The following is a 9,989-nucleotide window of genomic DNA, read 5'->3' on the forward strand; positions in this document are numbered from 1 at the left end:
CTTGACTTACAGGGAATCTACAAATCTTTATTAGGGGAAAAGAAAAGTGTACCCATCTTTCATCCATGGGGCAGCTGAGGATTCCAACTGCCAACCTTTCAATTAGCAGCATAACAAGTAACCATCAGGGTTCCTTTCATAGGTAATAGAAACTCCAGTTTAAGTGCAACAATGAATGAATGAAAACCCAAAATCTCTGTAAATGTTCATTAAAACTAATAAAATTTAATAATAATTAAAAAAAGAACCTCCAGTTTAGTTGAGTAGATCATTTCAGAATAAATTATTCTTTTTTTATGGCTATGTGAAGCCACCTGACTAAGTAATAGCCCAAAGAAAATAAGTAAAGGTGTAGAACAGTGCTGCACAGGAACATAATGTGGCAGTCTGTTCTGCAAAGACTTACAGCTTTGAGAACCCTATGGTGCGTCTCTATACCATTTGATAGGGTCTCCCTGGGTTGGAATTGGCTTAAAGGCACTGAGTAACAGGGTATAATATTTATTTTCATCTTAAAATACAATATTTTATTGCTTAGATGATTTGATACAGAACAGCTTTTCATTCTGAATTTGGAAGTACCATACAAATGAATAAAATTAAGAACAAAAGTACTAAAACCAAACATGTGGCTTTTTAGAAGAAATCTTAAAGAAGGAAGCATGCTCTTTTACATGTTTCTCCTAGACGAAATATGGGAATGACAGACAGTACCTCGGCAGCCACGTTGAGCCATCAGGCAGAAGTCACTTGCTGAGGAAGATGAGCTGCAAATCACTAAGAACCCGAGTCTTACAAGTGTTGAGACTGCCTCTGTGCTCTAGACTGAATTTATGAGAAAGAAACAGAACTATACGTCTTTTAAGTCGTTATTGTTTGGAATGTTTTTACTCATACCAGGTGCATACTAAAACCCCCTTCACTGCTGAGTTAATTATGACTCAGTAACCAAACAGAAGAGATGAGTAATGCCCCATAGGGCCTCCAATGCTGAACTCTATATAGAAGCATACTACCCCATCCCTCTCCCCTGTAGCAGCAGGTAGGCTCAAACCATTGACCTTCTGGTGAACAACTGAACACTTAATCACAAGGGTGTCTTAAAAGTAATGGGTTGTTGTCATGTAGCATCAAGTCGGAGCCGACCCATAGCTGACCCTTCAGCAGGTTTTCAGAAGCAGGGGAGGAGATTGCCAATTCTCCTCCCGTGAAGCAACTGGTAGATTCGAACTGTGTGGCTTTGGGATTTCAGTGCAGCTTCTTGCCACTAGGTCACCAGAGCTCCCTAATATTTGGTAGACAGGGAATTTATTCTTTGCAAAAGCAATGCCATCGTGAGGTTACTGTGGAGTTCTTGTTAAGTTAATCTGCAGAGTCTGGTCCCAATACCTTTCCTTCTGATTCTCCATTAATCTTCCTAGTAATGCTGTGTGTACTTCCCAGACCTTTTCACCAGATCCCCTTTTTGGTTCAGTTAGTTTGTTACTTGAAAACAAAGAACCTTAACTGATGGAACAAACTCTGCATGCTCTGGGAAAGCCTGAAAGCATTTGTGTTCAGTGTGTATTGCATGAACAACAAAAAAAAAGTTGTCTGAGATACAATTCATGACTCAAAGTAGTCCAAGTCATCCTATTTCCGTATTGTGTGGCTGATCACCTGCAGTACCTGTGGGCCAGGAGTAAATATGCCAATCATTACTGAGCTTATTAATCAGATCATAGAGGTTCAATTGCTAGCAGAGAGGCTAAGGAGAATGCAATTTCCCAACATTTCCCTCTTTCTACTACTCTCACCGAGGAGCCAGGCTCTCTTGCTTTCTAAGGACTCCTCAGTTCGCTTCTGCCACAGAGGCAAAGGAATTTCAGTCAGGTCTTTCTGATGGGCTTTCACTTCTGTAAAAATGTGTGAATGATGTCACGCTGAGCAAAGGGGCTGATAGGCTGTCGCTTGACACAGAAATCACGTACTCCAGAGTCACGAATACAGGGTCACTGTCACTTTCCCCAAATAATCATCTTATATATACCATGGAGGCTAGCCTTCATTATTATGGATGTGGTTTCTCTTGATAAATAGGAGCTAATAAATATTTTTTTCTTTTATTCGTTTCCTCCTGCTTTATTTTTATTTTATATTAGTTTGCATACAAAATTAATGTACATTGTGTATAATTCATGTTCCTTGCATTTCTCACATTAATAAACTCACATTGTGCTTCAAGTAGTCATCCACATATATGGTGTTCTACAAAATTAATTACCATTGATCTATTCCCACGACTACTTTATCCTTTCATGCCCCCATTTGATCTTTCCCAACTGTCTCACCAATACCCTCCACCCACCAAACTATCATAAATTGTAAATGGATACCACCTTGACAACTGTGAACTACACCAAGTATAGTAAATGTGCTATAAATATTCAGCTTTGGGGAAGAAAAACTCTTTGACATTCTCATTTTCAAATAGCTCAATGATCTTCCAGCAAGCCTGAGAGAAAATTCAAAAAGGAGGCAAAATTAGCCATGACAAAAATCCTTCAAGGCCTGGAAATTCAGGACCATAATTGTGGGGGACATTTATCTAATATAATATAGTCTTCAAAAATTACATAGCCTACTTTGACAAGTATTGATGGGATCTTAAAAGCTTCTGAGCTGCAATCTAAGATATTACAACTACTGACTTCTCCCCAGAACTTTACTCTGGAGAAAACAAGAATCAAAAAAGTACCAAAGCTAAGTAGATTATGTGATCCTCAGTCTCTATATCTCTGAGACCAGAAAAATGAATTGGTGCCCCAGTAGCACTGCTGACTAATCTGAAAAGGATCAACTTTCCTGACAGAGTAGCAAAGATACAAGGAACAAAATACAAAATCATAAAATATTGGGCTTACATAGACTAAGTGTCTATCAAAGTCTTCAAGCATAGAACTGAAATCACTCTTGGTACAATTTTTAGCTAAACAATAAACAAGACTGGAAGGTGATCAATAATAACATCAAGGAAAACACACTGTTATAACAAACAATTGTACAAGATCCAAAGGTCAGCATTTACCCCATTGATAAATGTCAGAGGCAAATAAGGAAAGGGAAAAAGGGCCAATGGAAATGGGAAACATAGGATAGAAGTGGGCAGTCTCTTCCCATGTGATTAACTATCTCTGAAAACCCACTGGTGGGTCAGCTATGGGTCAGTTCCAACTTGATTGCATTCAACACCACCACCACAAATTATGTACATGCACACATGACTTTCATTAAGCAATTATCATGGAAATTTTTCCACATCAAGATATCATATTTATCTCATTCGTAATGTTGCTGCTTGCTGAAACTGAGGAGGACTTGAAGTACTTGCTGCGGAAGGTCAAGGACTGCAGTCTTCAATATGGATTGAAGCACAACATCAAGAAAACAAAGATTCTCACCACTGGGCCAATTGGCAACATTATTATGGATGGTGAAAAGATTGAGATTGTTAACAGCTTTAGTTTGCTTGGCTCCACAGTCAACACTGTTGGTACCAGAAGCCAGGAAATCAAGAGACAAATTGGGAAAGTCAGCTCTCAGGGACCTCTCCAGAGCACTGAAAAGCAATGATGTCAGTCTGGAGACTAAAATACACGTGATACACCCCATAGCCTTTGTAATTGCTTGCTATGCGTCAGATAGCTGGATGATGACTAGGAATAAATAGAGCGATAATGGATGCCTTTGAGCTGTGGTGCTGGAGAAGAGTCTTAAGTATACCATGGACTGCTAAGGGAACAAACAGGTTCATCCTAGAGAAGGTGAAACCAGGCTGCTCTTTGGAGGCAAGGATTCTGAAGCTTCGTCTCATATACTTTGGGCATGTTACAAGGAGGGACCAGTCCTTGAAGAGGGATGTCATGCTTGGGAGGGTGGAGGGACAGCACAGGAGAGGAAGATTCTTGATGAGATGGGTTGATTCAGTCTCTGAGGCAATGGGAGTAGGAGTGTCAGAAACAATTGGGTTGGCACAGGATAGAGTGGAGATAGGGTTGCTATGAGTCACAAATGACTCAACAGCACATAACAACTACAATGTTGTTGGAGCTGTGGTGGCCTAGTGGCAAGAAGCTCTGCTGCAATCCTGAAGGCACAAGTTTCAAGGCCACCAGTTGCTCCACGGGACAAGGATCAGGAATCTCCCCTTGTGCAATTTAAATGCCTCTGAAAATCTGCAGGAGGGTCAGCTATGGATTGGTTCCAACTTGATGGTACACAACCACAGTGTTGTTAGGTTCCATCGAGTCTCCTATGACTCATAGGACACTGTGAACAGATCTGGACCTTGCCTTATCCTGCACCATCCTTATCATCTCTGATATGTTGCAGTCACTGTTGATTCATTTCGTTGACACTCCTCAACTTCTTTATGTGACACCCACCTTTCTCAGCATAATGTCCTTTTCCAAGGGCTGACCCCTCCTGACAATATACTGAAAGTATGTTTGATAAATTTTCACCATCCTTGCCTCTAAAGACCACCCTGGTTGCACTTCCTCCAAAACAGATTTGCAGGTTTGTTTATTCTTAATTTTAATCCATGAGATATTCACTACTCTTCTATAACACTACAACTCAAATGCATCAATTCATTGTCTACCTTTCAGATCAGGTACACTTTAATCTTGATACTAATATTTTTATTCTTTAGTACTTTAGAGAGATCTTTGACAGAAGATTTTCCCAGTGGAACATATCCTTTTCTTTTGCTGTTGATTGTGAACCCAAGTAAAATAAAATTGCTGACAGCTTTAGTTTTCTCCATGTAAAACAATGTTGCCTGCTGGCCTAATGAAGTCCATATTGAAGGCTATACACTTTGATCTTCTGCAGTGTCTCAAGTTATTTTCACATTCAGCAAGTAAGGTTGTCATCTGTACAACACTGTTGCTGAGTCTTCTTCCTTTTCTCGGAATATAGATTGAATAAGAAAGAACAGATGAAGGACACAATCCTCACATACTTTCTCATTTTCGCACCATGCAGTCTTCCCTTGCTCCATTCAGACAACAGATTCTTGGTCTAGGTATAAGTTTATCATGAGCACAATTACATGTTCTGAGATTCTCTTTCTTCTCAGTGTTATCCACAATTTGTTAAGATACACACAGTCAAATGCATAGTCAGTAAAACACAAGTTTAATCCTTCTGGTATAATGTGCTTTCAGCTAAGATCCATCTGATACCAGCAATGATATCCTCCTGTCACAGACTCTTCTGAATCCAGCTTGAATTTTTGGCAATTTTTAATCAACATTCAGCAATATTTTACTTATACATAATATTGATTATATGATTCAATGATTTATATGGATCTCTTCTAGTCAATTGTCTCAGACATTATCTTCCAAGTTTCTTGGCATAGACTAAAGAACACAGCCACTGGTTCATCTGTTTGTTGAAATATCAGTTGGTAGTCAATCAATTCCTAAAGGTTTATTATTTAGCTTGTACATCTTAGTTTGTTATCATTGGCTTTTGATCATATAGTACTTCCCAAAATACTTCAGTGGCCACCAATTATTTTTGTACAGCAACTCTGTACATTCCTTCTTCTATTTTTGTTGTTGTAGAGTATATAGAAAATTATAGAAAATGTGATATACGTTAAAATCTTACTATCACCTAGTCACTAAAATTATTTTATAATAGTATATATAATTTTTTAAAAAATAATATAAAATGTAAAATAGAATGTATGTGGATGGCTGTATGAGACATAATGTAAATGAAAGATTATATAAAACACAATGTATATGAGTGAAGTATAATGTAAAGGGATTATTATTATATGAAAAACTTTTACTTCATTTTATGCTTCCTGGATCTTTCAAGATTTTGTCAATAGAATCTCTATGTATTACAACTCAAGTCTTGAATTTATTTTTCAGTTATTTCAATTTAAGAAATGTCTAGCATGTTCTTCCTTTCTCATGTTCTCCAGCTTTTTGCACATTTCTTTATATACTTATTTGTCTTCCTATGCTGCCTTTGAAATCTTCTGTTCATCTTTTATTTCAGCATTTCTTTTGACTGTATGGATCACAACAACTTGTAGCTAGTCTTGAGAAAAATGAGAATATCAGAACACCTTATTATGCTCATGCAAAACCTATATTTGGGCCAGGAAGCAGTAACTCAGAACAGAGCAAGGAGGCACTGCATGGTTCAAAATCAAGAAAGTTTTATGTCAGGGATGCATCCTATCTCCATAATTTTTCAATCTACATGTGGAACAGATCATCTGGGAGGCTAGACTTTATGAGGAATGTGGCACCAAAATTGGAGGAAGAGTCATCAACAATCTGTAACATGCAAATTATACAACCATGCTTGCTGAAACTTAGAAGGAACTAACTTTGCTGCTGAAGATCAAAGACTGTAGTCTTCAATATGGATTGAAGCTCAACATCAAGATGAGAAAAATTCTCACATCTGGGCCAATTGGCAGCACCAGGATAGATGGAGAAGAGATTCAAGTTGTTTGTTAACAATTATAGCTTTCTTGGCTCCACAATAAACACTTTTGGCACCAAGAGACAGGAAATTATAAGTCAAATTGCATTGGATAAATCTGTTGTCAGCAACCTCTCCAAAGTACTAAAGAGCAATGATGCCCATCTAGAGATTAAGATGTGCTTGATCCAGGCCGTGGTTTTTGCAATTACTTGCTATGTATCAGAAATCTGGACAATGACTAAGGAAGACAGAAGAAGAATCAATGCTTTTGAGTTGTGGTGTTGAAGAAGGGACTTGAACATACCATGGACCACCAAGAAAACAAGTAAGTCTGACTTGGAGATAGTGAAACAAACTTTCTCTTTGGAGACAAGGATTTTGAAGCTCCATCTCAAATATTTTGGGTATGTGGCCAAGAGGGATAAGTCCTTGAAGAAGAACATCAAGAATAGAAAGGTGGAGGAGCAGCAAAGGAGAGAAAGGCCCTGGATGAGATGGGTTGGAACTATGGTAATGGAATTGGTGTGTCGGAGTCAGTGAGACTGGCTGAGAATAGGGCAGGGTTCAGAGCTATTATGCATAGGGTTGCTATGAGTCATAGGTGATTCAGTGACACATAACAATATCTTTTTATTTTGGCTTCTTTACGTTCTTGTGTAATTTTCAGACATCCATTTGACTTTATATTTTTCCTCTGTCTTTGTAATGCTCATTTTTTAATAGTGATGTATAATTTAGTGTTCTAGGATAATGAGTTTAGTATCCCCATTTGATAAACAGTTCAGTTTCCTCCCATGTTTTTAAATTAAAAATAATATTGCCAAGAGCACCCTTATATAGTTGTCTTTGACTTCTGTGCAATCTTTGCTAAATGAGAGATTCCTGAAAATGCAATTGCTTGGTCAAAAAGCATGCATTACCAAATTTCCCTCCATAAAGCCTGTGGCAATTTACATTTTGTCCTAATAATGCATATAAACTTAGATTTCCCACAACCTCAATGTTATTTTCTTTTTTAATGAGCTGACTTAAAGGATATGGGAGAGTGCATTTCACACAGCGTTGTTGTTATTTTGTTGTTGTTGATTGCCATCAAATCGAAGATGACTCCTAGTGACCCTATGAACAAAAGGCCTGAAACTTTTCTATAACTATTGTCATATCTCAAAGTTCATAGAGTTTCCAAAGGCATCTTGTTTAGGAAGTGGATGCCACTCTGACTAATACCAAGCAGTAAAGCAAGTACCTTTTCTGAAAAGTCTTATATCTAAAAGTTGAAATCCAAGCTCCTGAAGAACTGGGCTATATGTTCTGACAGTTTCTGAAATTGATGGTTTGGGGTTTGGTTTCCATTTTTCTAAACTAAAATACCAGTTTTCCTGGATGGTAGAGTTATAAATAATGAGTGAGGAGCACCCTTTGATAGAGACAACTATCTTTAACTTCAGAGTATTGAAGAAAAGTTATTTTGTATGACTGCAGATGAGGCCACTTGTTTTACCCAGGACCAAGCTAGCAGAAATTGACTTTTTTTTTTTTAAACACCTTACCTCCAAAAATTTTTCTGTATGCTTTTTTTTGTACTTTCTGATTTTATCATTCATTAATAATCCCGAGACCTCTTCATTTTACAACTCTTAGATATATTTTTATTTCATATCATTAATTCTAATTGATCAATGTAATTAATTACAATGTCTCATCAAGAGCGCAGATGTACCCAGTAGCAGTGGCAAGGTTTAATAGCATAGCAAGAAATAAATGTTGTATAGGATGTGAAGATACAGGAACTCTCATACACTGTTGGTGAGATTAGAAAGCAGTACAACACTCTGGAAAGCAGTTTTGTTTTTGCTTGAAAAAGTTAAACATAGAAATTTCATAGGCCTCAGTTATTCCACAACTAGGAATACACTAAGAAAATTAGAACAGAAACACAGAGATTTGTATACTAATGTTCATAGTAGGAGTATTCACAATCATAAGAACAAGGAAACAGCCTAAATGTCAAACCACAATTGAATGGATTGGGAAATTGTGGTACATTCACATGATGGAGCAAACATTTCAAAAATGACTACCTAATTTGGAAGAGACTGGAGGGCATTATGTTGAGTGAACTTACTCAGTCTCATAAGAATAAAGAATGCTTAAGACTATTATTGTAAAAACATAAGAATAACTAGTAAAATGTATATGAAGATCTAAGGGGGTGGGGAAGACTGGAAACAGTACAATGGGATGGGGATAGGTAGGGGCAATCATAGGGTCACACAATTTGGTGGGAAGGGGGATAAAGGACATGTGGAAGATGTTTCTATCTGTAAAGAGGGTAATGGTGGGCATAGTTTACTAGTGATTAATTTTATAAACCATAATGAATGGAAATACTTGTATGTAATACAATGGGAATGAAGGATAGTGTGAAACACAAAGTAGATGAATTTTGTGTACAAACCAATAAAAAAACTAGAAACAAAACAAAACAGGTATAACCATCAGCCTGAATAAGTCTCCACTGATAGTGTGGGTTCAAAAGAAGGGGAGTAACACTTGAATGAAATACATTTTTCTTTATTATGAAATCACCCTACTACATCAACACCACCTGATAAATTCCTTGTTCTTTAAGTTCAAAACCTCTAGCTCTGAGATGCCAATCAAAACAACTATGAGATATCATCTCACCCCAGTAAGAATAGCAAAATTCAGCAGAGCAGCAAACAACAAATGCTGGTGAGTTTGTGGAGAAACTGGAATTCATATTTACTGTTGGGAAGGTAAAATGGTGCAACCACTACGGACCGCAGTATGGAACTTTGTAAAAAAGTTGGAAATAAAAATACCATTTGACCCAGCAATTCCACTATTGGGAATGAATATACCCTAAAGAAACAAGAATTGCCACCCAAGCAGATAAATGCATACTCATGTTTTTTTGTTTGTTTGTTTGTTTTTTGGGGGGTTTTCTTTTTTTAATTATTACTAAATTTTATTAGTTTTAATGAACATTTACAGAGATTTGGGGTTCTCATTCATTCATTGTTGCACTGTTTTCTCTACCCTCCTCCCCAGTTTGTTCTTCTTCCCGGCCCCCCGAATGTCTGTTTTTATTGTCCAATTGCCACAGTGCTTGTCAAAGCCAGTTCTGATTTTTGTATGTTGATCTTGTATCTTGCCACTTTGCTAAACTGGTCCACTGTGTCCAAGACTTTTCTTGCTGAGTCTTTAGGGTTTTCTAAGTGTACTATCATGTCATTGGCATAGAGGGGTAATTTTACCTCCTCATTGCCTATTTGGATACCTTTTATTCCCTTCTCTTGTCTTATTGCTATTGCTAAGACTTCCAAGAAAATATTGAATAAGAGAGGTGATAGTGGGCATCCTTGCCTAGTTCCTGTTCTTAAAGGGAATGCCTTTAACCTCTCTCCATTAAGAACAATGTTGGCTCTTGGGTTTTCATAGATACTTTTTACTATGTTGAAGAA

At 37.4% G+C, this 9,989-nt stretch overlaps 1 pseudogene; it reads right to left on the minus strand.

Annotated features, from left to right (window-relative positions):
- Positions 1–2,416: 2,416 nt before the first annotated feature.
- The window catches only part of LOC102875442, a 59,241-nt pseudogene continuing 51,668 nt past the window's right edge, over positions 2,417–9,989 (minus strand).

Source organism: Elephantulus edwardii, unplaced genomic scaffold (genome assembly GCF_000299155.1).
Source record: "Elephantulus edwardii isolate Elephantulus edwardi_28Jun2011 unplaced genomic scaffold, EleEdw1.0 scaffold00146, whole genome shotgun sequence".
Taxonomy (NCBI): Eukaryota; Metazoa; Chordata; class Mammalia; order Macroscelidea; family Macroscelididae; genus Elephantulus; species Elephantulus edwardii.